Source organism: Cnephaeus nilssonii (genome assembly GCF_951640355.1).
Source record: "Cnephaeus nilssonii genome assembly, chromosome: 2".
Taxonomy (NCBI): domain Eukaryota; kingdom Metazoa; phylum Chordata; class Mammalia; order Chiroptera; family Vespertilionidae; genus Cnephaeus; species Cnephaeus nilssonii.
In genome coordinates this window covers 105,857,650-105,882,504 of record NC_137073.1, presented here as the reverse complement: position 1 = coordinate 105,882,504, position 24,855 = coordinate 105,857,650, and the positions used below count along the sequence as shown (strand labels likewise).

General features: G+C 47.0%; 1 protein-coding gene across 3 annotated transcripts in view; it reads left to right on the top strand.

The window, feature by feature from the left end:
- GHR (growth hormone receptor) overlaps positions 1 to 24,855 on the top strand; it is a 210,738-nt gene that overhangs the window by 100,878 nt on the left and 85,005 nt on the right. The gene's annotated exons all lie outside the window — the stretch shown is intronic.

Below are 24,855 nucleotides of genomic sequence, written 5' to 3'. Positions count from 1 at the left end.
TGCAGAGCTCAGAAGTAAGGCCTCTTACTCATATTCTCTGAGAGTGTAAATTGCAGGTTTCAAATACATTTTGCCTCTTACTCTCTGGGTGGGGACCATCTGGCTATGTTTGAAGGAAGAGACACCTGAAATAGTGAATAAGACACTCAGAAGTCCCGGGCCTGCTGGGCCATCCCTGTAGTTCTTCCTGGTTTTACCTGTTTCCTGGTGGAAAAGTCAAACTATGCAAACATATGTCTCGGAGCGGAAATAACTGGACCAAGAAAAGGTAATGGAAGGAAGAAAGAAGGATATTTCTGTCCAGAAAGTAAACTGTGCTCAGAAGGAGGTGGGGAACTTCTTCAGAGATTGTCTTGTACTTGCTGTTTTCCCGGCTTGGGCTTCTGCAGAGGGCATAAGCCATCTCTGTCTCCAGGCTGTGACGCCACATGCAGTGGCTGCTTTAAGAGTAGCTGAGCCCCTCTGCTCACCGGGCAGCTCGTGTTGGAAACGAGAGTTTCAGAGCAGAGGTGTTGCCCTCAGAAGTCCTCCCTGACCTTTGAGCCCAAAATAAATCCGTAGTAGGCCCAAAATAAATCCGTAGTAGTGAGCTGCTGAGGGCGACCAGGGTAACTAAGAACACAAGCAAGGTAAAATATGTTACTTTATCTCTTAAAGCAATGGAGAAATATTTATAGAAAAGCAGTCATAATTGTTTGAAATATTTTTGGGTCTCTCTGGTGTCATAATGTCAACATTGTGCAAGTCAGACATGGAGGGATCGCAGGCCGCGTTTCAGCAGCTTTTCCCAGGGCCGGCTTTAGACCCTGGTTCCGAGCCAAGGCATTACAGCCGGGCTCCTCGCCGTTCCAAAATCACAGCGCTTTGCTCTCCACTTTCTTCATTAAGGTGACTTTCACGCCACTGGGCAAGGCTTGGGGGATTTTAAAAACCTGTGAAATGGAAAGTATGGCAAATGAAATCTCTAAAGATGTATCTTTAAAAATGTATCCCCAGCTGAAAGATGAACTCAAGTTACACTTTAGACCTAGAAAATCTGCAAAGAGCCTCTATTTCAGCGGCTTTGACATTTTAGCTTGGACATAAACCTTTAGCTTCATGAGGAAAGTGGGGAAAACAGCACCATTAGCTGGCTCCGTGTGTGCCATTTGATTTTGCTTTCTGGTAGTTGTAGGTTTGCTTCGTTTCTGTGTTTGGGAGGAGCAGGGCATGAGAAAATGCAATGCTTGATAGTAAACACCAATCCGGCAGCCAGCCAGCGCTTGCACACGGTAAGGAATTTAGCAAAGGAACGAATTTCTTCCTGCTCCTTTTTTCCTCTCAGTGGGCTAACCAACATTCCTTTGAAGTGCGTGGCTACTCCAGAATTCTTCCTTAAAACGGCCTGGGGATTGTCAGGGATGGTGCTTGATGTTTCTGTAAGGAGGTGTGGAGAGGCGTGTTTGAGCATGAGTGTGCCGTTCTGGCCATTTATCTGATGGATTTATCCAAAGCGATCACATGACAGAACGAGGATTAAATGTCAGATAACATCCATGGGCCATGTGTTTCTTTTTCTGCCAGGGCCGGATGGTAGCCAAATCATTTTATTTTTATTTCCTCTCCCAATGGACAAGGTAGACTAAAAATACAGGTGAGAATGGAATACAAAACAAAACAAACTCTAGTGTACTTCGCCACCCATTCATCTGAATTCCGTTTGGTCAGTCAGAGATGCGCTCTGCTGGGTGAGGGATCTGGGACGCGGCACCCAGAGAAAGGTGCCCGGGAGCTGGGGGGAGATGACAGATGTGTGTGCCTGGGGAAGGCTGGCACTTGAAGTGTTGAGCAGGGATTTTCGTGCCTGGGCAGATGAGCAATTAGATATATACTGGCCCTGAGAGGCTTTTTTATTAAGTCTAATTGCCCTATGGGAAATTTAACAAGAACTAAACACTGAACAGTGCCACCATTGTCTTAGCTCGTGTTGCAATAGATGCTCCCTCGTCTTTCATCCTGCCCATTAGTCTCTCCACCTGCTCCTCGTGGCAGGTTATAGTCTCGGGGAGATTTCTTATTCCAGAATCAGGAGTGACCAGCAACGCCTTATTTCCAGGGGTCTTCGCGGGGTCAAACTGTCAACTGGCCGCTTCAGAACTGCCCCTTCTGAGTTTAATGAGGAGTGTGTTTACAGATCTGATGGACGGAAATTTTCTTCCGAGGAGTGCCTGTTATAAATGAGTCTTATCTCCTCTACTTCAGTTAGCCCACCCCTGAGCATCCTCTTTGCTGGATGCTCCCACCTCAGCAACCTAAGGCGGGAGTTGGCCTGCCTAAAAAGTTCAGTCTAGTTGGGATGTGAGGAACTCCTAGGAATTAATGAGAGACTGTAGAGCTTGAAGGTCTAGATGGTGTGAAGGATACTAATGGTGAAGGTGCTCTGAAAAAGAATCAAGGTGGACCGGACTAGTTAATTCAACAAATTCAATGGACAGATATTTTTTTCAGAGCTTTATGTTTTCAAAGATTGCACTTAGGGCTCTGAGGAATACAGTGATTCTCCCCTCAAGGAACTTACCATGAGTTAAGAGATCAGGATATACACAAAGAATTACGGTAGGGCCCTGCCATTGTGGCTCAGTGGTTGAGTGTTGACCTATGAACCAGGAGGTCACTGTTTGAGTCCTGGTCAGGCCACATGCCCGAGTTGCGGGCTTGATCCCCAGTAAGGGGCATGCAAGAGGCAGCCAGTCAAAGATTCTTTCTCATCATTGTTGTTTCTGTCTCTCCCTCTTCCTTCCTCTCTGAAATCAATAAAAATATATTTTTTAAAAGAATTACAGTAGGAAACAATGTTGATTAACTACGGAAATAGTAGCCCAAACTGCAGTCTTTATGAGTGAGGAGAGGAAGGTCACTTCTGACTGTAGCATAGTAGAGAGAACTTCACAGAAGCTGGACTATAGGAGAAGCTGATGTGATAAGGGAGCAGCATGAACAGACATGCGCAGGAATCGACACAAGGTGGCACAGACAACAGGTTCTAGAGTAGTTGGGTTTCTACTCTGGACAGGGCGCTGTTCCAGGCAATGCATGGTTCCAGTTCACACATTCAATATCCAAAGATATGTTTTGAGCCTCTACTTTGTGGAAGGAATAGGATTAATTTTGCCAGAGTGTGTGGTACATGAGCACTGTAATTGTAACTATTCCCTTTGGAAGTAAACTTAGGTCAATAGATTGGAGTTAAATTACAGAAGGCCTACAGGTGGTAAAAGCTTCGTGGAAAAGATAAGACTTACTGGGCCTTCACCATGGCTAGTATTTGGAGAGGAAGAGACGAGAGAAGAAGTGTATGCCACATCCTGCAAGTCATGGTTTTTCTCAGAGTTGTAGGCCAGCCAAAAGTGCTAAGCTCATGATAGAACATTTGTGTGTATGTGTGTAATATTTACATACAGCATATATAATATTTACATATAATATATGTATATCTGTCCATACATTATATATAAATATTATATTAAATATGTAATTATATATATACTAGATGCCCAGTGCACGATATTCATGCACTGGGCGGGGGGGATCCCTCAGCCCGGCCTGCGCCCTCTCACGGTCTGGGATTCCCCCGAAGGGTCCTTAGCGCTGCTGTGGAGGCAGGAGAGGCTCCCACCACCACCACTGTGCTTGCCAGCCGTGAGCCCAGCTTCTGGCCGAGCAACGCTCCCCCTGTGGGAGCGCACTGACCAAGAGGGGGCAGCTCCTGCATTGAGCGTCTGCCCCCTGGTGTTCAGTGCACGTCATAGTGACCAGTTGTTCTGCTGTTCGGTCGATTTGCATATTAGGGTTTTATTATATAGGATATATTAGGTGTGGCTTGCAGGCAAAGCACATAATTATTATCACTCTAAAGATTTAAAGGTTCTTCATTGTTCTATTCCTTTCAAGATAAGAACCATATACTAGGAGTGAGATGCCATGTCCTGAAGAAACCAGGATCCCCAAAACAATGTTCTCTGTATACCTTTGGACAATTTTCATAAACCTATGCAAACTGACACAGCACTTGTATGAAAGAAGAGACACTTTTGTTCTCATTGCTAATAGATCGGAAATAATGGCTCAATAGAAGGAAGATCTATTTTTCTAAATAAACCCTGCCCCATTACAGTTGCAGCTCGCGGAGCCCTGAGCGGCTGCCAAGACATACAGGATCTATTTCCAGCAGGTATGAGAGCCATGGCTGTAGAGGGGAGACAGTAAAGAGTGTGCCTATTAAATATTTTCAAGGAGGAGCAAACAATCCAAGGCTTCCCATTCACCGGACATGACGGAGACGCCACAGAGTTTTAGATGCTGCCGTCTCTCCTGTCGCCAGGAGGCCAGGAGCAATCTTACAGTGTCTTCTAGTGCCAGGGCCTGAGTCCATGCACATCAGCAACCCCGCATCACCTGGTCCTCCTGGTATCACAAACAGCTTTGACATCGGACTTGAGCAGGCCATAGCAGGCCAGGTTATGGAGCTTCAGATCTTGTCTTGTCTGGTGCCAATGGAATATGAGCTTAGACCTTTGGAGATAATAACACAGAACACTCTTTCAGCATGTTTTTACCGAGCACTGTAATGGATTCAAGGGGGAATTTTATATTTGTGTTTTCCTTTAAGAGGCTTATGGTCTGTAGAAGAGAAGAAAGACAAAAAAAAAAACACAACATTTTAATTCTGGTCCCCTTAGATTATGGAAGAGTTTTAAGCAGCGTACCAATACTGTTTGATTTTCACTTTGGAACTCATACTGGTAATAGAATGAAAGTGAATTTGAAGGAGATGGATGTAGAGGAAGATGGGTGTAATAGGTCAGGAGAGAGATGATGTAAGTGTGACCATGGTGGTGAAAAATAGATGATCACAGACAGATGTTGAAGAGACACATCACCAGTGCTTGGAGTCCAATTCCGTGTGGATGTTGACTTCAGGAACTGTCAGCTTTCCTACTCCGTCCAGTGCTAGGTTTCCACATTTTTCATTGATGTTCTCAATATCAGCAATGACTCACTTTTAATGCAGTGAAGTCCTGGAGCACAGCTCAGCTGATTAGCAGTGAGGTGGTTCTTGCACGCAACAGCTCTGTGGAGGAGGAAACGTACTGAGTCTGATGGCAGCATAGAACCCAAGCACCTTGTTTTACACAATAGAACACCCACCTGCACCTAGCCCGGGTCCCACAGCCATCGCTCACCTCTGCAGTGTGGCTCTGGTATGGCTTAGGCTGCTGTACACTGAGGGGCCACAGCCCAGACACAGGCCTGAGCTTCCTCCCCACGAAGTCAGTGGACATTTATGACATATACCCCCACAGTATGTGTTACCTCACTGAATGCAACCAAATATATGTAGGATGAGTTGGGAGAAGCAGAGCTGTGCAGTGGGCAGAATCTGAGATAGGCCTGAACGGTAACTAAGTGGCTCACCCTCCAAAGAAGCTGGCAATGTGAGTGATCGGGTCTTTGCCTTAGCTAGCTGCTAATAAAAGGATCAGGACGGCTCAAGGATAGTCTGAACCTTGAATGTTCAATGCACACATACGTGCCAACAATAAACTGTATTTCTAATCTTCCACCTTAGATCCCGACCTTTACAGGACAAGAGCTAGTGCTGGGATGGGAAATGGGTTCAGTAGCCTAAACTAGAGCTTTGGTCAAGGGGTAGACAGGAACGAGGTTGACATTTTCTTTTAAATATAATTTTATTGATGTCAGAGAGGAAACGAGAAGGAGACAGAGATAGAAATATCAATGATGAGAGAGAGAATCACTGATTGCCTGCCTCCTGCACATCCCACACTGGGGATTGATCCTACAATCTGGGCACATGCCCTGAGTGGGAATCGAACCGTGACCTCCTGATTCATAAGTCAGTGCTCAACCACTGAGCCACACTGGCTGGGCACGAGGTTGACATTTGATGAGCAATGCTGGCCACAGCTCTTGTTCATGGGCACACCCAGTTTTTTGCATCTGGCTTAAGGCTAACCCAGGTTCATCTGTGCAGACATCCCCACCAGCTTGGGCCAGGCCGGCCAGCCAGCTTCTGCCTGACATCACCCTCCACAACAAGGGACCTAGGTCCCTCAAGCACTCAGCACCTTCCCCCAGGAAAACCCTCTCGGGAAGACACTGTGGTTGGTGATTTTCTCCTCACTGTGAACTTGAGTCAATGGGTTATTTTCTCAGAGCTCGTTTTGTTTAAGCATCAACCTTAATCTCTATGTGATAAAGAATTTTAGGCGTTTCAGAGCCTAAAATGAAGCCCAGCCCTGCTCCTTGTAACTGCCTGCTTACCCATGGTACTGTGCACCTAACTTGTCACCAGCAGCCACAACCCCAAGGATCATCCTCATCTTCCCAAGTAGTGGGCATCCCCATGCCATTTTGGCTTTTCCAGGAACACCCAAATGGCTGTTTAAAGAATGCTCTCTACAGTGTCTTCTCAAACCCAACGCGAAGCTTCCTCATCATCAGGCCTTGGAAACCTAAAGGTGTGGTCATGGGGAACGTGACGCTTTGAAATCAGATGCAACTGATCACACACACAGAGGAGCCCGTGGTGCCCTGTCTGGTGCCTATTGTACAGACCAGGAGGCCCAGGGCTCAAGCGCTTCTTCACCCTCAGCTGCAAGTCTGAGTTTCCCATTTCCCAAATCTGTTCAAAATGAATCCATGCTATTTCATCAGAGATTCCATCTGGCATCTCTGCTTCTGTTTACATAACGACTTACTGGCCTTAAGCCTTGACCTTAGCTAATGACAGTGTCTATGTTCCATCTCCATGGCAGGCTGGTAGGTGTCAGAGCATGGCGGACCATGTAGGGGGAAATGTCTCGGGGTGTTGGTATAGAAGCTCTCACCAAGAGGCAGGACACAGAGGGTAGACGGAGGGAGGGGGAGAGGAGGAAGGAGGTGATATTTCTTATGTGTCCCTCTTCTAGATGAAGTTGTCATGACGTCTGCATTTCAAGTTGTGTGACAAAGTCTGGACTAAGCTTGAAATACATGCAATGTCATTTTTTTCAAGTGATTGACAAAACCACCACTGCATACCCTGTGTCATAAATTGTTATGGATTTAAAACTCACTAGACCTTTAAATCCACGAGGATTTTTCTGCATCCCTGCATCCATGTCCTCTAGCATTCTGTCATATAGAGTAGATCCTTATTGATTTATTAAGTGAATGAATGAACCAGCATCTACATCCTGACCTGGGACTTTCCTAGTCATACTCCACAATTGTCACTGATGCTCTCTATCTCTAGTCTTAGAGCAGGGCTGGGTTGAATTAGCATCCCTTTCCATGGGGGAGGGGGGTCTGGAAATAGCTGTACATTGATAGAATCCAGGACCAGTGCCCTCCAAGAAGCCCCAAGCATCCCTGTGTCCTACCCTAAGCCCTGACTAATGGACTTTCCCTTTCGAGGGAATGATCTTATTTTCCTACTATGTACTTCAGATGCCACCAGGGCCAGAACTTTGCCATCCCCACCAATGCCAGGGAGCCTGATGCCCAGCCTAAGTTTTGTCAACCTTTGCCCAGGTGACTGAACTCTGTACCCCATGCACCAGCCACAGACCATCATCCTGCATTGAATGAACCAGTCACCCAGCACCACCACCACCCCCCAGCAGGCAGCACCTTTATCTTTGCCCCACGTACCTGATTAAATTTCCTCAAATATTGACAGACATAGTGAGGTATCATGAGACCTGCAGATTTCAAATCCAAGTTTTCTCCGCCCCTTTGGACATTGAGCTTCAGATTATGAAAGGCCCTGATTAGGAATTACATGAATAGTTGGTTCCATTTCCCAGCCCCATTCCTTGAATAGCAGGTCTTTCCAATTTTCCAATGAGAGCCCATCTTAAAGTGTGAAACTCTCAAAATTAAGAACCCAAGTTACATTTACATAATCCTTAATTTATTAATATCTGAATATGAGAAACACTGGCATTTTGTGTGTCCCCTAATCTTCCAGTAGAACACTGCAAATTTGTGTAAGGAGAAATAATATTGAGTAGGATATTTGGCCTCTAGATAGCCATTGCCATGTGTATGTATTAATAGGTTCACATTAGTGGAGATTGAATTGGTGATATTACCATGCTATATTTTGGGGACCCTTGGCTTCTCTAAAAATGAGAGGTCATTTTTTAGGAAAGGACTGTTTGTGGCTGCCTCACATTTAGGACATCTCCTCCTATACCCAGCCACTGACCCAGCTGCTTCCTTGGTTGGAGCAAGAGGCACCAAGCTTTTCTGAACAACAGCTGATGAAGGATGTGTTGTGATGACTATAGGGCAACAGAGAGATGGGGGAAGTCAGTCAAAGAGCCCTGCCTAGTGTTGCAGCCCTGCTTGGCCAGATCAGCTTTCGGGGAATGAAATGCAGCGAAGCACCCTATGTGCCATGCTCAGACACCCCTGGCTAGGTTTGCACGCTGTTATATAACTGTGCCTGACTTCCCCTCTGAGCGTGCCAGCACCACGCTGTGTGGGCGTTCACTCTGAACCTCATAAGCACGGTTGACCAGGTCTCAGTCCCCTGTGCAGCTATGTCTAAGCCTGACTTCCTGAAAAGCTCTTTTCGAGGAATGGAAGGAGCTAGATGAACTTCTGTGCCTCTATCTCCTGGCCATATGTGCATGTCAAGCTCACATTGTGAGTGTTAAAGTCAAAAAGGATGGCTACTCCCCACTGTAACCCCACTGTCTTATTTCATTGGATGGGTGCTAAATACCTGTATTCTGAGGTGTAAAAACTTATTTTAAGGAGAAAATAGGAGGATATTAAAGACAAAAATAGAAGGATATTAAGCACTTTCATTAGCATGAGCTGTATCTAAAATGAAACTATTCCATGTTGAATTTTGGGGGTGATTTCTTCAATATGTTGGTTCAGAGTGGGTCAACTAACATCTTAATACAGAAGTTGGAAGACAAAGATGAAGTAAGGAGACTGTGGCCACCGCTGAGCCCACACTTGGCATTCAGTAACGTCCGTGTAGATTACTGATTGATTTCTGCAGTTAGTGGCCAGGAGCTCAGTTAGCTCTGCATTTGACTTGGTTATGCATGATGTCCCCTGCTGCTGTGACCCCGCCCATAGCTATCACTTCCTTGGAGCAGCCAGCAGCTTAGACTGGGAGGGCATAGAGAGCCATGGAAGAGCCATGGAGGGGAGGAGGAGCTGGTCAGATGGCCTTGGCTGGTGCTCAGAGAACCCACAGAGATGAGTGGGGCGTAGGCCAGTAAGCAAGTCTCTGTACCGGTCATATCCGATTCCTGTTTCCTTCTCCTCTGCCACGGTCAGGAAAAGCAGTCAAGCCCTAGCTGGTTTGGCTCAGTGGATAAAGCGTAGCCTGTGGACTGAAGGGTCCCGGGTTTGATTCCGATCAAGGGCACATGCCCAGGTTGCGGGCTCAATCCCCAGGAGGGGCCATGCAGGAGGCAGCCAACCAATGATTCTCTCTCATCATTGATGTTTCTATATCTCTATTCCTCTCCCTTTCTCTCTGAAATAAATTAAAAAATATATTTTTTAAAAGCAGTCAAGAGCATCAACCTTGGACTTTGTAAAAGTTGTGTTTGAGTCCCAGCTCTGCCATTTTTTAGGTTGAGTTCCCCAGAAACCAGATGCTGGGACAAGGACCCAAATGAAAGTAAATTATTAGAAAGTGTTCCAGGGAAAAACTGATCTGGGAGTAGGGAAGTGAGACGGGTGGAGACACCAAGCAAGGATGCGCTATCCGGTCGTGTCCCTTGGGCTGGGTTGCAGGGGACAGGTATCTCCCTCAGTGACTTTGGAAGCAGTGTTTCAAGTTGTCCAGATCAGGCCTGACCCCAGGAGGATGCAAGTTCCTAGACCCTCTCCGTTCTCCAAGTGCAGGTCCAGGGGGCTCCAGCGGCCCAGGGGCAGCCAGCAGAGACACGGTGCCAGGTGCTGGGGGCAAAGGCACACGGGGATCTGTGCACAGAAATGGTTAAGGTGTCAATGTCAGCAAAGCGCTGACAGCATTGGCAGCACCAGCCTTGGTAGTTTCTTACACTGTCCTCAGTGCTCGCATCTGTTTAATGGGAGGAGAGTAATTGTTTAAAGCCATTAGGGAGGAAACACCAGTAATCCACTTGTTGAGATCCCATAGAAAAGGCACATGCTTTTTCAATAACTGGTAACTTCTGTTGGCTCCAAGTTGAGTTACTGCACACCCTGAGGCCTAAACAGACATGCAAACTAAACAGACATGTGGAATAGGATTTATAGCAATATATGCCTAAAAGAAGCAGTTCCATTGCATAAGGAAGTTGTGGAAGCTAGAGTACTTTAAATGATGAGTCCAGACAACTGTCTGGAAGAGGATTCTACTGTTTAAGATGTTTTCAGCAATAGGAATAAGACACGGTGGCATAAACTTGTATAAAGTAAGAGGACTATTATATTAGTAGTTTTAATGGTGAATGTTCAGAAGATAGGGTTGCTAAAACCTTAGTGATCTAGTTCTTGTGCTTCTGATGCTAATAAATTTAAATCCGATCAGTACAGCAGGTGGGTCTGCAGTGCGTTGACTGATGCTGGGGTGATACTGGTGAGTCGGTCAATGATCATTCATTGAGCATTTGCCCTGTGACAGACAGGACACCAAGAGGTGGTGAGGCACAGTCCCTCAGCTTAGTCACCAGGTGCACTGGGCATGTGGCAGACAGAATTAAAACCAACTTACAGCAATAATACTAGAGCATTTTAGTGGATCCAGTTGTACCTCCTTTATAGTTAATCCCTCAGTTAATTCCCACGGCAGTGCTAAGAGGAAAGTTCATTATTACCTTGTTTTAGGTAAGGGCACCAAGGATAATTATGTAACTAATTTACATAACTGGTGAAGGCAAGTTCAAGGACAAGTTCAGCCCAGGCAGTCTGACCCCAAGCAGTCTGATACTGCACTGCCTCTGTGTCCGGTTCCCGTGCTGGCGGAATAATTGTAGCTCACCTCTGTGGGCATTTTAGCTGATGTGTGGAAGCTGCATTGGTTTCACATGGTCATGTTTTACACGATGAAGCTAAAGAATTATGGTTGTGTCAGAAAGACAGGTGGTGATTTTATGAACTTCTTCTATAAATCCCCTAAGATGCAGATTCTTTATGTTTAATGGAGCACTTAGACTTTCAGTGTGAGCTTCATTATTTCATATTATATATATGTAGAGGGGTTATATTTGTGTGTGTGTATGTATACACTGAGTGGCCAGATTATTATGATCTCTGAACGCATAATAATCTGGCCACTCAGTGTATATCCTATATAATAAAAGGCTAATATGCAAATTGTCCCCTCGACCAGGAGTTCAACCAGCAGGCAGGCCGGCCAACCACCCATGTCTCCTCCCCCTGGCCAGGCTGGCCGGACCCCACCAATGCATGAATTCATGCACCGGGCCCCTCAGCCTCTCTCTCTCTCTCTCTCTCTCTCTCTCTCTCTCTCTCTCTATATATATATATATATATATATATATATATATATATATATATATAGACACTGAGTGGCCAGATTATTATACATTCAGAGATCATAATAATCTGGCCACTCAGTGTATATGTTATATATGGGCATGAGTAGCTATGATATATCAAACTTATATGTTATTTTTTTATGGGTATGTACATGTGATATATAAAACTTACAAGCTATAGGTAATTTCCTCAGAGTAAATGGGCATCTCTTCTTGAGGCTAAATCAGGAGCCCAGGTTTGTGAGGACAGAAGCCATGGCTTCACCTTTGAAATAAACAGCTTCATGAACAGTACCTGCTGGGCTGTGAACACACCCTCAGGCATCCTCAGCCCTTCGCTACCAGGCTTTCCCCCATCTTTCTAGGGAGGGCCAACGCCCACCTGATGGGATCAACTCTCGGTTTTCTTGTCTGCATGATTTATGGATCATTCGTGAACTCAGAATCTGTCCAAGTGAAGCCATCCCATCTCTACTGGCTTGTCTGCAGGGTTATACTACACACACACTCACTATTACACTGTAAGCTTTTGCCTGTTTCTCAATCTATACCTCCCTGTCCAAAGCTTTGCCTGTCCTCATAGGACTAACGTTCCCTATTTTGACCAGAGGACTTATGTTGGGCATAATGTTCTCATACCATTTTTTTCTGATGGGATTTGTCCACACGAATTTGTGGGAGTGAAACCACACTCACAAAAGTAAACGTCCTCCATTCACTGGAATTTCTTTTTTGTGTTGCTCTTTTAGGAGAAAGGCAAATTGTCAGCAAAGAACACTGTGTCAAGCAAAATAAGCCAGTCGGTGAAAGACAAATATCACATGATCTCACTTGTATGTGGAATCTCATGAAATAAACTAATGAACAAAATAGGTCCACAGAGGCATGGATGCATGGAACAGACTGATGAATCTCAGAGGGGTGGAGAAGGGGGATGGGGAGAGAGTAACCAAAGAACATCATATATGCATAGCCCATGGACACGGACAATAGTGTGGGGAAGGCCTGGGATGGGGCAGGGGTTGGGTGGAAAGGGGCAAAGGGAGCTCAGGAAAATAGGGGCCATCTGTAATACCATCTACAATAAAAAAATAAATTATTGAAAAAATAAAAACAACAACAAAACCCAATCAGGATGCCTTCTTTGCCGCTGGTGATCCCATCGATTGGGTGATGGGAAGAAACATCAACCAGTTAGCAGCTCTGGGCCATGAATCCAGGCACCTGGGCTCTGTCAGGAAGCCGCTCTGTGGTTAGGGGCAAAAGCTCTTAATTTCTCTAGACACAGTTGCTCATCTATTAATAAAACTTTACAGAGAGAAAAGTTGAGTCTGTCCCTTTCAACTCCAAAAATATTTTTCTGTCGCTCCTGGATATGGAGGTGGACCTCTGCAAGGGACTCCTTCCAACCAAGCCCTGGCGATAGACCTTCGTCTCCTGCGCTGGTTTTTTAGTCAGTTACTCAAATGAAGACAAGGAAGGTGGGCTAGCCCACCCTGCAGCTATTTTGACCAGAGGACTTGTGTTGGGCATAATGTTCTCATACCATTTTTTTCTGATGGGATTTGTCCACATGAATTTGTGGGAGTGAAACCACACTCACAAAAGTAAACGTCCTCCATTCACTGCTAACGTGCTCCCGGATGGACGGGCATTCAGAATATCCTGGCAGCCTCCTGTAGTCCAAACCACCGGGGCCAGAATACCCAGGGGTGTTTGATAGGGATAAGTGTAAAGTCCTGTGTCTGTGGGTTTTTTTTTAATCAAGTTCACAAATGAAGGAAGTGGAAGTCCTGGCTTACAGCAAGTCCTCTAAGAGACTTGACTGTTATTTAGTTGGTTGCATATATAATGAACTCAACTGTTACAATGCAGCTGCCAAAGCAAACTAGCTCAGGCTGCCTTCCTAGAAAGGGGGGCGGGGGGAGGGACAGGGACAGTGGAAGCACCAGTCGTCTGAACTTGGCACTGGCTTATGTACGGGATCTAGAATAATCTGATGAGTCACAGCCATCAAGATTTAAGAAGGGTGGGCACACCACGCAATATACAGAGGATGTATCTTAGAAATGTGCACTGGACGCCTATATAATCGTAGTAGCCAAGGTCACCCCAACACACTTAACTTACAAAAGCAAAAACAAAGCTCCCTCACTTCCTGCTTGCTCCCAACCACTCAAGTAAGGTTTTTTTTCAAAGACAAAAGATGGAATTGACTTGCCAGTATCTAACCCTGGGCTCCCCTTTAAACAGGTGATATTTACATGGACCTGGTTCTCTCTAGCTGTCCTCCTAGGAGCTTTAATCATCACCAACAGCTGATGCTGTAAATGTCCTGAAATACCTCAGACAGTGAATTCCTCCTCCTTCCAGTGCATGGAGGTAGCAGGTGCTACACCCTGAAGGCACAGGGTTGGGGAACCAAATGTTCATCCCGGGTCATCAGTTAGTAATCAAACCATGAGCTTGCCCTTCCCAGGGGTTTTGGTCAGTTTGTTTGTATATGTTTGAGGAAGATGAATGAATGCAAGAAGTGGTTTTATATGGTGCATTGCATCATTTCTTATAAAATACATATAGGCATTATAGGCAGATAACTCTGTGTGTGTGTGTGTGTGTGTGTGTGTGTGTGTGTGTGGTAGGAGGTGTCCTGTGCATTGTAACGTGCTTAGCAGCATCCATGGCCTCTACCCCCTAGGGTGCACCCAGTAGCATACCAGTAGCACCCAGCACACTCAGCTGTAACAACCAAAATGTCTCTAGACATTGCTAACAGGGAACAAATGGCCCCCAGTGGGGAACCACAGGTCTAGATCCAGTGACTGCATGTTGACATGACAGGGCCCTCAGTTGTTGAAGTGGTCAAATTAGATAAGCATGTTTTAGTAGTTTTAAAAGTTAAACCAATATTTAGATAGATAGTAACAGTACACCCCTTATCTTTCCACCGTTTCCTTTGTTTGTTCATCTAAGACCTTTGTGCGCCGGGTGCTAGAGACCCACAAATAAATAAACCTTGGGAGACTTCACGGTTTGCTAGGTAAACAAAGAGGGTAGGAGAAAAAGAGAGATCATATGAGACATCACATAATGAGCACATGTATGTAACATGCACAAACGTGGTGGGAGCCCCAAGAAAAGAGGGGCTGCCTTTGAGCAAAACCATAGAAAGCCAGTTGGACCAGAGAGCCAGTCTGTAGCAATTACTAGTTGACTAATTGGGGTTAATTCCTTATCACGGGATGCCATGTATTCGAGCCGTTTTGCCACAAGTATTAAGGTGTCTGTTGACAAGCTGTTCAGCACAAATTACAGTGCTATCATTTCTTTAGGGCTGCTCTTCAAGCGTCTGAAATCTGAATGAGCGACTTGAGAACAAGTTGTCACAGACTTCTGTCCTTTTCCCCTGTCCTTTTTCATACCTGCTCCAGTGATAGCAAACAGTCGAACAAAAACAGTAAAATAAAGATAAAAACTTCGACCCAGACCTCCTGAAGTAGAGTCAGAGCGACACCAGATAACACCATGTCCAAGCAGAAGCTCATTCCGGAATATATTCTTCAAGGGGACCTTGGTCAACTCACTTTGGGTCTCTTGATTCAAAAAGAAATGTGCTTAGCTCCATGAACACCATAGACTAAATCTGACATACATTCAGGTAGAAATCATTCTGCCAAAGTGACTACCTGCTAGTCCAAGGAGACTGGGTTGACCATCCTGAAAAGACCAGGGTGTTCTACATCAAATAATCATGAACAAGGAAACTCCCTCTAAAAGCCGGGGTGCCCGATGGAGCCACATGTAACTGGTACATTAAAGGCCGCAAGCACCACCCCTCTAAGTCTTCCCTGCAGGTTTGCCTGGTCCGTGTCCTCCTAGGGTGCGTAGAGCTGGGGTTGTTAGGTTATGAGTCACAGTGTTTTAGAAGGGCACCCTTGCAATCTGTCACTCACGCTTATTTATGAGGAATGCAGCCGCTTACACATCAGCTACCAAGTCCCCGTGAACGCACAGCCACACTGAGTGCCTCCACCACATGCTTCCTGTCCCTTCCCTTCCAGAACTAAAGGCTGCCGGGGGGGACTGGGAGACAGACATGACCATCTATTCAAACGCGTGGAGAGTGTGATCGCTGCAAAGCCAGCTCTTGAAATTCATATCATTGGTGTGAGATTAAATTTCCTCCATCTAAGACCTGCCTTTTAGCACCGGAGAAATCCATCTCCCTATTGAAGGTTACATTAATAGAGGACATTCCACGCACTGACTGTCACATGCCTTTGGAGTGATCTTGCCATGCTGTTTTTTCAAGTATCGCAAGTGAAACGGACCAAGAGCTGACAGGTGGATCTTGTGGTACATTCAGAATCCTTGTGAAAGTGTCCCCACCATTTTTAAATCTCAAGTTGGTTATATTTATGAGAAATGAACATACCATATATGGGCATATGCATGTATCAATAGCCCTTACTTGGCAGCGCATTATAAAACCTAGTCTGTATTATGATTTATAAATCAGAAATTTATTGGATATATTCATATCTTATCTACGGTTTGAGCTGATTGTCTTCAGACTCCCTCATTTGGAAAAAATATATACTTTTCATAAAGTTACCATGAGTCAACTTATCCAGCAAAATTTTTTGAGTGCCTACTATATGCCAGGCACTACTCCAGGTGCTTGGAATGCCTCTGTGAACAAAAAGATTTAAAAAAACAAAAACAAAAAAACCTATAGTCATAAAGCTTTCCTTAGCAGGGTGTGTGTGTGTGCATGCTTGAAGATGACAATTATCTAGTAGGTTAGAGGGTGGGAAGGGCTCATTGGAATGTACCCCAAAGTTAACTTTGAGTATTTTATATGAAAATCCCAGGTGTGAAATGTTAGAAACCAATTCAAAATAATTGGACACTAAACTTGGGGTCTGTCTGGATGCCGCGTCACCAACCCTCTGTTGACTGGTGAGGAAGCCCCGGCCCAGCAGTGACCAGCAGGAGTGGGGCCCAGAGGCAGACTCTGCTGTGGCCAGCCTTGCCAGCTAGGGACCTCGCTGCTGGAATCTCCTTGAAAATCTGTTTGGGAACATTGCCAAGTCGGACATGTCTTCAGGTGCATGCCGAGTGGCATCCTCCCGGCAGAGTGGTCAGCAGCGGAAGGATTTTGAGATGTGTGGATTAGGTTGAGACAAGACCCTTAAGAAATCACTCTACTGTCCCATGTGGCAAGCAGCCACAGAAGTGAGACCCCCAATTTATTCGCCCTTGTTCATCTGTCTCACTCACAAATGACCACTGACCATTTCCCGGGCTTCCTGGAGCACCAGCAGACATGGGCGGGGTGGGTCTGTTGGCCTTGCCATCACGTCTCTCTCTTATTCCTGTCTCCATTCCTGCTCTGCGTGTAACTGGGACTTGGCATCATTCTTAGATTTCCACTAAATCGTTTGATTGTGTCTAATTGTGTATAAATCCCGGTTAAGGACAGAATTGAAAAGACCCCACATGTTGTGATGGAATAAACCAAAGTCAACGGCCATGGCGTAGACTCAGCACCCTAAGGCAGCCTCGCTGGAACTTGGTTCCCCAGCTGTAAAAGGGGTTTAAATCTTCCTACTTACAGGCTGGCTGTGAGGGTCGAAAGGTTAAGAGAGTGTGGGTGTGGAATAACACTCCAAAAATTACTATTCACACTCAAGCACTTTCAGTTACTTCAGCCTGTTCTCTCTCTAGTGACAGGTTGGTAGAGGGATGGACAAGTCTGCCATCTCTTTGAAGGTTGTTTCCGGCATATTTTATGTTGGTGTGATGGGTCTTCTGAGAGTTGGAAGGGACCTCAAACATCCAATGGGACCAACCTTGGTTGTTTCTCAGAATAAGCTGGAAGGGTTTTTTTTGTTTTCTTTTTTTAAATACAGATTCATAAGCTCCACGCCCAGAGATTCTGATGCATAAGACCTCGAGTGAGACCTGGAGCTTGCTTGTTTGTATGTTTTACGTTTGTGATTGTTTATTTTAGGGAAACTCCGCACGAGTCTGAGATGAGCTGGTTTGGGAAACCTTGTTCCAACGGTCTGTTAAAGCTGACCTCCTCTTTCCATCCTCGGCTTCACTTAGAAATGGAAAACCAGTAATTACTCAGGCGCTCATCCTTCCTACTCAGTTCACTTGCCTCCGTGCACCCCCATTACTTGGCACCCCACCTTGACAGCTGCTGTTGCCAAGCACCCACATTAATCTATTTTGACATCCTCTCCCTTCCACCTGCTGCCCTCTAGTGGAGGTGCTGACAAGCAGCAAACGATTTCAATGGCAGTACTGGGGGCGGTGGGTCCCAGCTGGTGAGCTCGCAGGGGTCCGGGCAGCTCTCACAGAGATGTCCACAGAACACAGCTATGGGAGAAATCACTAGCCTCAGGCTGCTCGGACACTGTGTGCACACCACTTACATTTAGAACAGAACCTTACGGAAGCCCTCAGCATCTGGTTATGGCTTATTTCCGGGTTTCAGAAATGTACCTGGAAAAGATTACCTTGGGATATTTTTGCTTCCTTGTCCTTCATTTCTTTCTCTGTCATTTACCCACATTCCACCTCTTGTAAAAAAGAAGGGTGTTCTTCCCTACCTCTCCCAACCTTGTGGACTTTCCAAATCTTGCAAAAAAAAATGGAAGGGTGTGTTCATTTAAACCTCACAGTTTAGAAGTGTTTGGCTAACAAGAGAAAGGGGCAAACATGAGCTCCGTGTTAACAGGGTAATGGACACTGAGGTGATGTGCTCCCCTTGTAGCCCCCTGAGACCCTGAGGGCGCCTGGAGGGAGCCCACCCTCTTTTTCCCGGGTGGTGGAGAGATTGCGGTGCGCCACGCAGAGTACGAAGCTGGAGCCAGAGTTCAGGCTGGCTGATGGAAAGCCCGCAGGGGCGTCTGTCCTGTGCTCTCCTGCTCCCCACAATGACTCTTAGTCTTCTCCTTAGGAGTAAAGAAATAATAGCATTCACGGTAAATGTTAACTTTTTGCACTCAGATGTTGAGTGTGACTCAACAGGGTTAGCATCGGTAGCCCATCCCTTCCCTCCCTCCATCCCTCCTCCTTTATTTGGGCTTTTCTTACGTTAAATAAATAAGTTTGTATGAAAAGAAACTCCAGTTTTTTATTCTACTGCCGCGCTTTGTAAAATCTGGGGTATTTAAAAAATTAAATCCCGAGTAGAATAAAGGAATGGAGAAAAAAAGCAAGTGAGTGCAAAGGGTTAAGTCTCACGAGACTATTTTCATAGTAAGATCATTCAGCTTTTCTTTTCGTTGATGTTTAATCCTCAGTGCATCTCTGCACGGTCCTCAATTCCTCGGTTTAATACTCTTGCATCCAAAATTGTTTCGCCAAGGGAACTTGGCAGGTGGGTAAGGTCGGGTAGAGGCGGGGATAGCAACAGCCACAAACAGATGCCACAAAAGCCACAAAAGCCACGAAGAGATATGACAAGGGAGATGCCGTATGCTGCTATAAGCTGTGGTGAAGCTGAGTTACCTATATCAACCAGGAGAGCAGAGCCCATAGGCCAAACACCAAAACAAGGATAAACTCATGCAGATATAGCGACCACGTAGGATCCTGTGGGGGATGGATACACACACAGAGTTTACCATTCTTATGTGGGTAGTTTTTCACTCTTCTTCTAGCCTTGGTTGTTAGTATCTTGGTAAGTGATTTTTCTTAATATTTTTTCTTAAGGGACATAAACAGTATAAGAGTTCATTGGACTGATTTGTCTTTTTTTACTACTGTATATGATTACTATTGGAATACTGTCATACCACCCATTTCATTTCTTGAATGTGTGCACGTGCGTATACACACACACACACACACACACACACACACACTGCCTTTTTTCTGCTGTAATGACAGAAAACCCAGCTCTGTGTTGATGAGAGACGTTGCTGTGGGTCCCGGGCGCACGCCTGCCTCTGGGTGAGCAGTACAGTGTGGAAAACACAATACTGAGATCTGGACCGCAGTTCTCTGCCCTCCCACCATGTTTACCTTAACCTCAGCCAGAGAAGTGAACTTCAGTGAGACTCGGTTTCCCCTGTGAAGTCAGGATTATATTACGCATGTGCTGACCTGAGCAGGCTTGTCTGGGGGATTCCTCGAGGCTCCCCCAGCTCTGTGAACTGCGCCTTCATTGATGTGACAGTCGAAACCTCTGAATAGGTCAGTGAAAACCATGTCAATTAAACCAACAGCCATCGGTTGTGTCTGAATGGCACACCTCGCATGCATGATGCTCTGCCTTCCTTCGATCCTCGGCTGAGAGGGTCCCTCCCATCTTTTCTCTCTTGTGTGATTTTCCCTGACTCTTGGTCGATGCACAAGCACTGCTCTGACAGAGGTAGAGCCCTCGATTGAGCCGTCACAAAGCAAGCGCGCTTCTGTAAATGGCACCTTGCTCTTCTTTTGGTTTTATTTTGCTGGGAGTTCGAGTTCTCTGGTGTGGACCATGTGTGGCCGGAGGGCAGTGCGTCAGGATCCCATGTGCCCGCCGCCCTCTGTGCCTCCTGCCACAGCCCCGCACTGACAGCTAAGGTGTGAGTGCTACAGCCTGCCTGTGGCTGGGAATCTATCTAGTCATTACTGTTCTCATAGCTCACGTGTTTAAAACCACAACTAAAACAGAACTGTATCCCCCGAAGTTTGCCGCCCTTGAAGTTCCAGGATCCCAAGGAGTAAAAATCTCTTTATTTTTTGATGACTAGAGAAATGTGCAGAGATAATCCCTGTAACAAGCTTGAAAATGAAAAATAGGGAGTTAGTGTGGCGGAGAGAGAACACTGTGAGCTGACCGTGCTGGCCTGCCCGGTGTCACAGGTGGCTGTTTACGGGGAGGTGGTAAAGCAGAGAGGGGTGCAGGGAGCCACTGCATGGGACCCGCCTCTGGCACCTACAAATCCTGTGACCTGGGGGAGCGACGTCCCCTCTCTCTGCCTCAGTTTCCTCAGATGTAAAGGGGGATGATAGCAGCGCCTAGCATACAGGTTATTGTGAGGATGGGATCAGCTAGTACATGTAAGCGCATTCAGATCCATCGGCACCAAAAGCTCAGCAGAGGTCAGCGATCACTGTTACAAAACTCAAGAGAGAGAACCGAGTCATGGGGTCCGGTGGGATACGGACGATGTCTCCCTCCCTTCCTCCTCCTCTGCCTTCCCTCACCCCACTTTGCTTCCCTCCCCTCCACCCTGCCCCCATTGTCTCTTCCTCCCAGCTTCAGAATTTTCAGCGGAAGCCTTTAGAAGGTGCCAAGCTCTTTGCGCACTTTTCCGCTGACATGACTCTCTCCAGCAGCCGTGGGCTTTAGGACAACGGAAGGCGTTTTTCCTAAGAAATGGTTTAACTTTGGGACAAGTGGGCGGGTCTCCGGGCGGGAAGACTGAGTGGGCTCGATGATGAATGGGGACCGTGGGGCAGGGATCTAATGGATGATGCCATCACTCTCGGAGGGAAGTGGACAAAGAAGAGCGCACTTGTCTTCCTTCAGCGACCCTTGGTGTCAGGGGCTGCGCGTTGTGCGGGGGACACTCACGAGCGCCCATGGAAGTCACAGCCCAGGAGCACGGTCCCCCTCGGGCCCACGTGCCTCGGGTGTTTCTCCCCAGCCTCCCCACTCTGCGCCCTCCTCCGCGCGGCCCCGCTGACCTCAGGGGGCCTTTCTTGCCAGGCCACGGAGCGCATCTGACCAGAGGGCCGGGATCACAGCCAAATCTGAAGGAAGGTGCAAACTGTGTGACTAAAAACAGCCCGAGCACGCGGCGCTGCGAAGAGCAGATACCCGTGGTTTATAAATAACGCGGCCAGGGTCAGGGGGAGAGGGTCAGAATAATAAGTTGTTGTCCGGCTCTTGAGGTCAGTCTCACCGTTTCTACTACTGAACCCCAAAGACATAGACACTTAACAAAAGGGGCCCCTGGATGAAATGAACTCCACCTGGGCTCACTTGTTTTCCTATCAAGATGTCTTTCGGTTTGGCAGTGAGCATTTTTTAACGGGATTTCTTTTATTCGGAATGCATTGGAAAACTTGTGTAATTTTCAAGCAAACCAATGAAAGCAAAGCAAAAGCAAGAAACCATCCCCATACAAGGGCTGTGCTTTTCTGAGGGTGGGCTAAGGCTGCGATGCTACAGAAACAGGAAGATTTAGGGATCGCACCGAAATGGTTTCCTTTTCCCTTAAATAACCCACCGTGGGGGGCGGGGGGGTGGGGGGGGTGGACGGACCTAACACAGAAGGAATGAGGAGAAAAGGAAGTCAGGAACTTGGGAAAGTTTTCTTTTTCTTTCCTCCCTTTCTGTTTTTGGCTTTGTTTTCCCCTTGTCTCGAAACCAAAAGGGATTTGCGTTCTGGTCCAGAACTCCCATGACCAGAGGGTCAGGGAAGGCCACCCAGAGGCTGGGAGCTGCGATCTTATCGCTGGTCCCCGCCCTCCCCCTCCCGCCCCCCTCCCGCCCCCCTCCCTCCCCTGGAGCCTTGAGCAAACACAACTGCTGGCCTTCCTGTTCGGTGGCTCCTTCTCTTTCTGGAGGGATATGGACTTTGGGGGGTGTCTTTTGCTGCTGTTTTCTTTAGAGAAACAGAGACATGGTGTGCTCTTCTCACAAACCCTCTCCCTGGCACGGGGAGGCCACAGCTAAGTAAAGAACAAGATGAGACGCTCAGGCGCAGGGGACCACGGGCCTTCGCCAGGAGCTAGACCACATTTCCTGTCCACCGTCCCTTCTTCCCACGCCTCCTCCATCCCCACCACGCTTTGCGGTCACGTGTGTGCTCCTCACTGTGACTTCTGATCTCCCAGGAAGCGTAGCCCCTTGACTCGGGGCCAGTCCTCTTCAGCTTGTCCTCTCTCCTCGCCGGGACCGTCCTGTCTCTGTCTTGGCCAGAGCGGGCTGAGCCAGGGAGACCAAGCTGTCCAGTGTGAACGTGTGGATGGTTTAAGGCTGTGATCACTGGCTCTCTGCTTTGAATGTCGTTTTCAAAATGAACACGATGCCCCGAGTGGGACTGTACCGCGGCAGCACCTGGGGTGCCAGGGAAGCGCCTGCGAGGGCACGGGCTCTGGCAGCTGGAGCAGGCAGGCCTGCGTGGCGAGAGGGAGTGCCCCGTACTTTTGCGGGAAAACCTCACATTTGAACTCGGGACTTTACATTCTCTCCAAAGTAATAGGAGGATTTGAGCTCATTTTAGTCCATTCGTGGAATCTAATGTGATCTATTCGGTTGGAAATCCTGCTCTTCCTTAAAAATCAGACCCCAGGCTGCTCAGGATTCTTTCATTGACGGCTTGGGTCATTTGTTTAACATCAATGGATTCGCTTATGTTTCTAATTACTCAGGCCAGGCCACAGTAACATAGTCTACAGAATACCGCGAAAGACGACACCCCTGCCTCACGGAAATGAAGAACACTCCCCCCAACAACAGTCAGGTAGCTCCTTCCTGCAGGAAGTGGAGCAGAGCTCCTAGTGATTGGTTCTTTGTGAGCCTGTGCTGGCTCCCAGTGACTCACAGGTCATCTAACAGTCCCTTCTGGAATGTTCCTGGGGGTGGAGGTTAAAGGTATCCACCTTTTTAACCTACTCTGACATGGGCATGTCTCCTATTTTTGTCCTCTGAAAATCCCCAGGAAAAAACAGTGGCTTATTGGTCCCTCTATGCCAGTGATGGCGAACCTATGACACGCGTGTCAGCACTGACACGCGTAGCCATTTCTGATGACACGCGGCCGCTGAGGCGGGCGCATGCCGAGGATGAAACATTTGCTGCTCCTGAGGATGAAACATTTGCGAAATAATGTTTTTTCCTCAAAGTGACACACTACCCGAGTTATGCTCAGTTTTTTGGCGAAGTTTGACACACCAAGCTCAAAAGGTTGCCCATCACTGCTCTATGCTTTCGTCTGTTTCTGTTTTGTTTTGTTGTTTTGTTTTTAACATTTGAAGTCTTCATTATCTTTGAGGTTGTCTCACTGGCTTCAGGCTCCAGTTCTATTAACTACTCTCCAGACCTCACGGAATTCACCGTGAGAAGAAGGAAATGCTCTGAGTCCCCCTTTGCTTTCCCTTCTCTGATGAGTTGAATCATCTTTTCTTGTTGCTTTCATAGTATTTTAGACTCTTGTGAGATGAGAAAAATGTATCTCCGTTCATAGCTTTACCTTTTAAGTGTAAAATTCTGAACTATTGGTTATTGCGTCATTGTGTGTGTTTTTAATAATCCATAGTGTGTGTGTGTGTGTGTGTGTGTGTGTGTGTTTTCAGTATTAAGCTGGCTTCTATCTTTCATGCCTCCTTACTTAAAGGCCATTTGTGCTACATGTGAGAGTATTGACAGGCCACCCAGGCTTGAGGCTTAATTTAAGGTGGAGATTATTACTTTGGATTAAGTTGTTATCCTTGGAAGCAACAACAAGTCTCAAAATTTCCATGCAAACAGCAAATCATGAGCTTTGTCACTATTACTTGGCAAGACCAGGTAAACCCCACATCAAGTTCGAGTGGGGGGGGGGGATGGTGGGGAGACATTCAGGGCCAGGAGGGCAGGCTGGAGGCCCTGGGACCCTGGGAGTCAGCAGGACACCATCAGAAGCCGGGGAGGAGAAAGGCAGCACTAACCAATTGTTCCGTCCGCCAGATGATAAATGTTTTGGGAGCACGTTGCATGCGTGGCACCATCCTAGTTTCACTGAAAAAAGTGAAGGAAACGCAAAGTGAGCTGAGACTAAATGAGAGGCGAGAGCCCTCCACCCTCAGTCACAGCTGGGCCCGTCCATCTGCTTTTCTGTTCTGAACACACAGCCCAGCACTTGGCCAGAGGGAGAGCTGCAGGCCGCTCCCACATTGACCCGTGATGTTTAACGCAGTCAGAAGACCCCAGAAGAGCCGATCTACGGCCATTTAAAGAGGCTTGGGGTGAAAATGAGAAAGGAGGGAGAAGCGTTTCTGTGGGGGAAGTTGTAAGACCAGTGTTGGCCACAGAGCTGCTGAAAATGATGTTTTCTTTCCTTCCTTCCTTTGCTGCGTGAATTTGGGGACTTTTCGTGGGGGACTGCCGCCTTGGCAGCCTGATAGAAGCGCGATGGGGAGATGGGAACCCCAGATCCGTCTAACATCAGAGGGCTCCTGTCCCCCGAAAACTCACCACAGGCCATCCGCTTTGGCCACAGGTTCAGATTGCACACCCGCTACAGAACGTCGCAACCCGTTATTCCTGGGTTTTCGCTCCTTACACTCTGCTGTGGGAAACGGAACCAGCATGGAA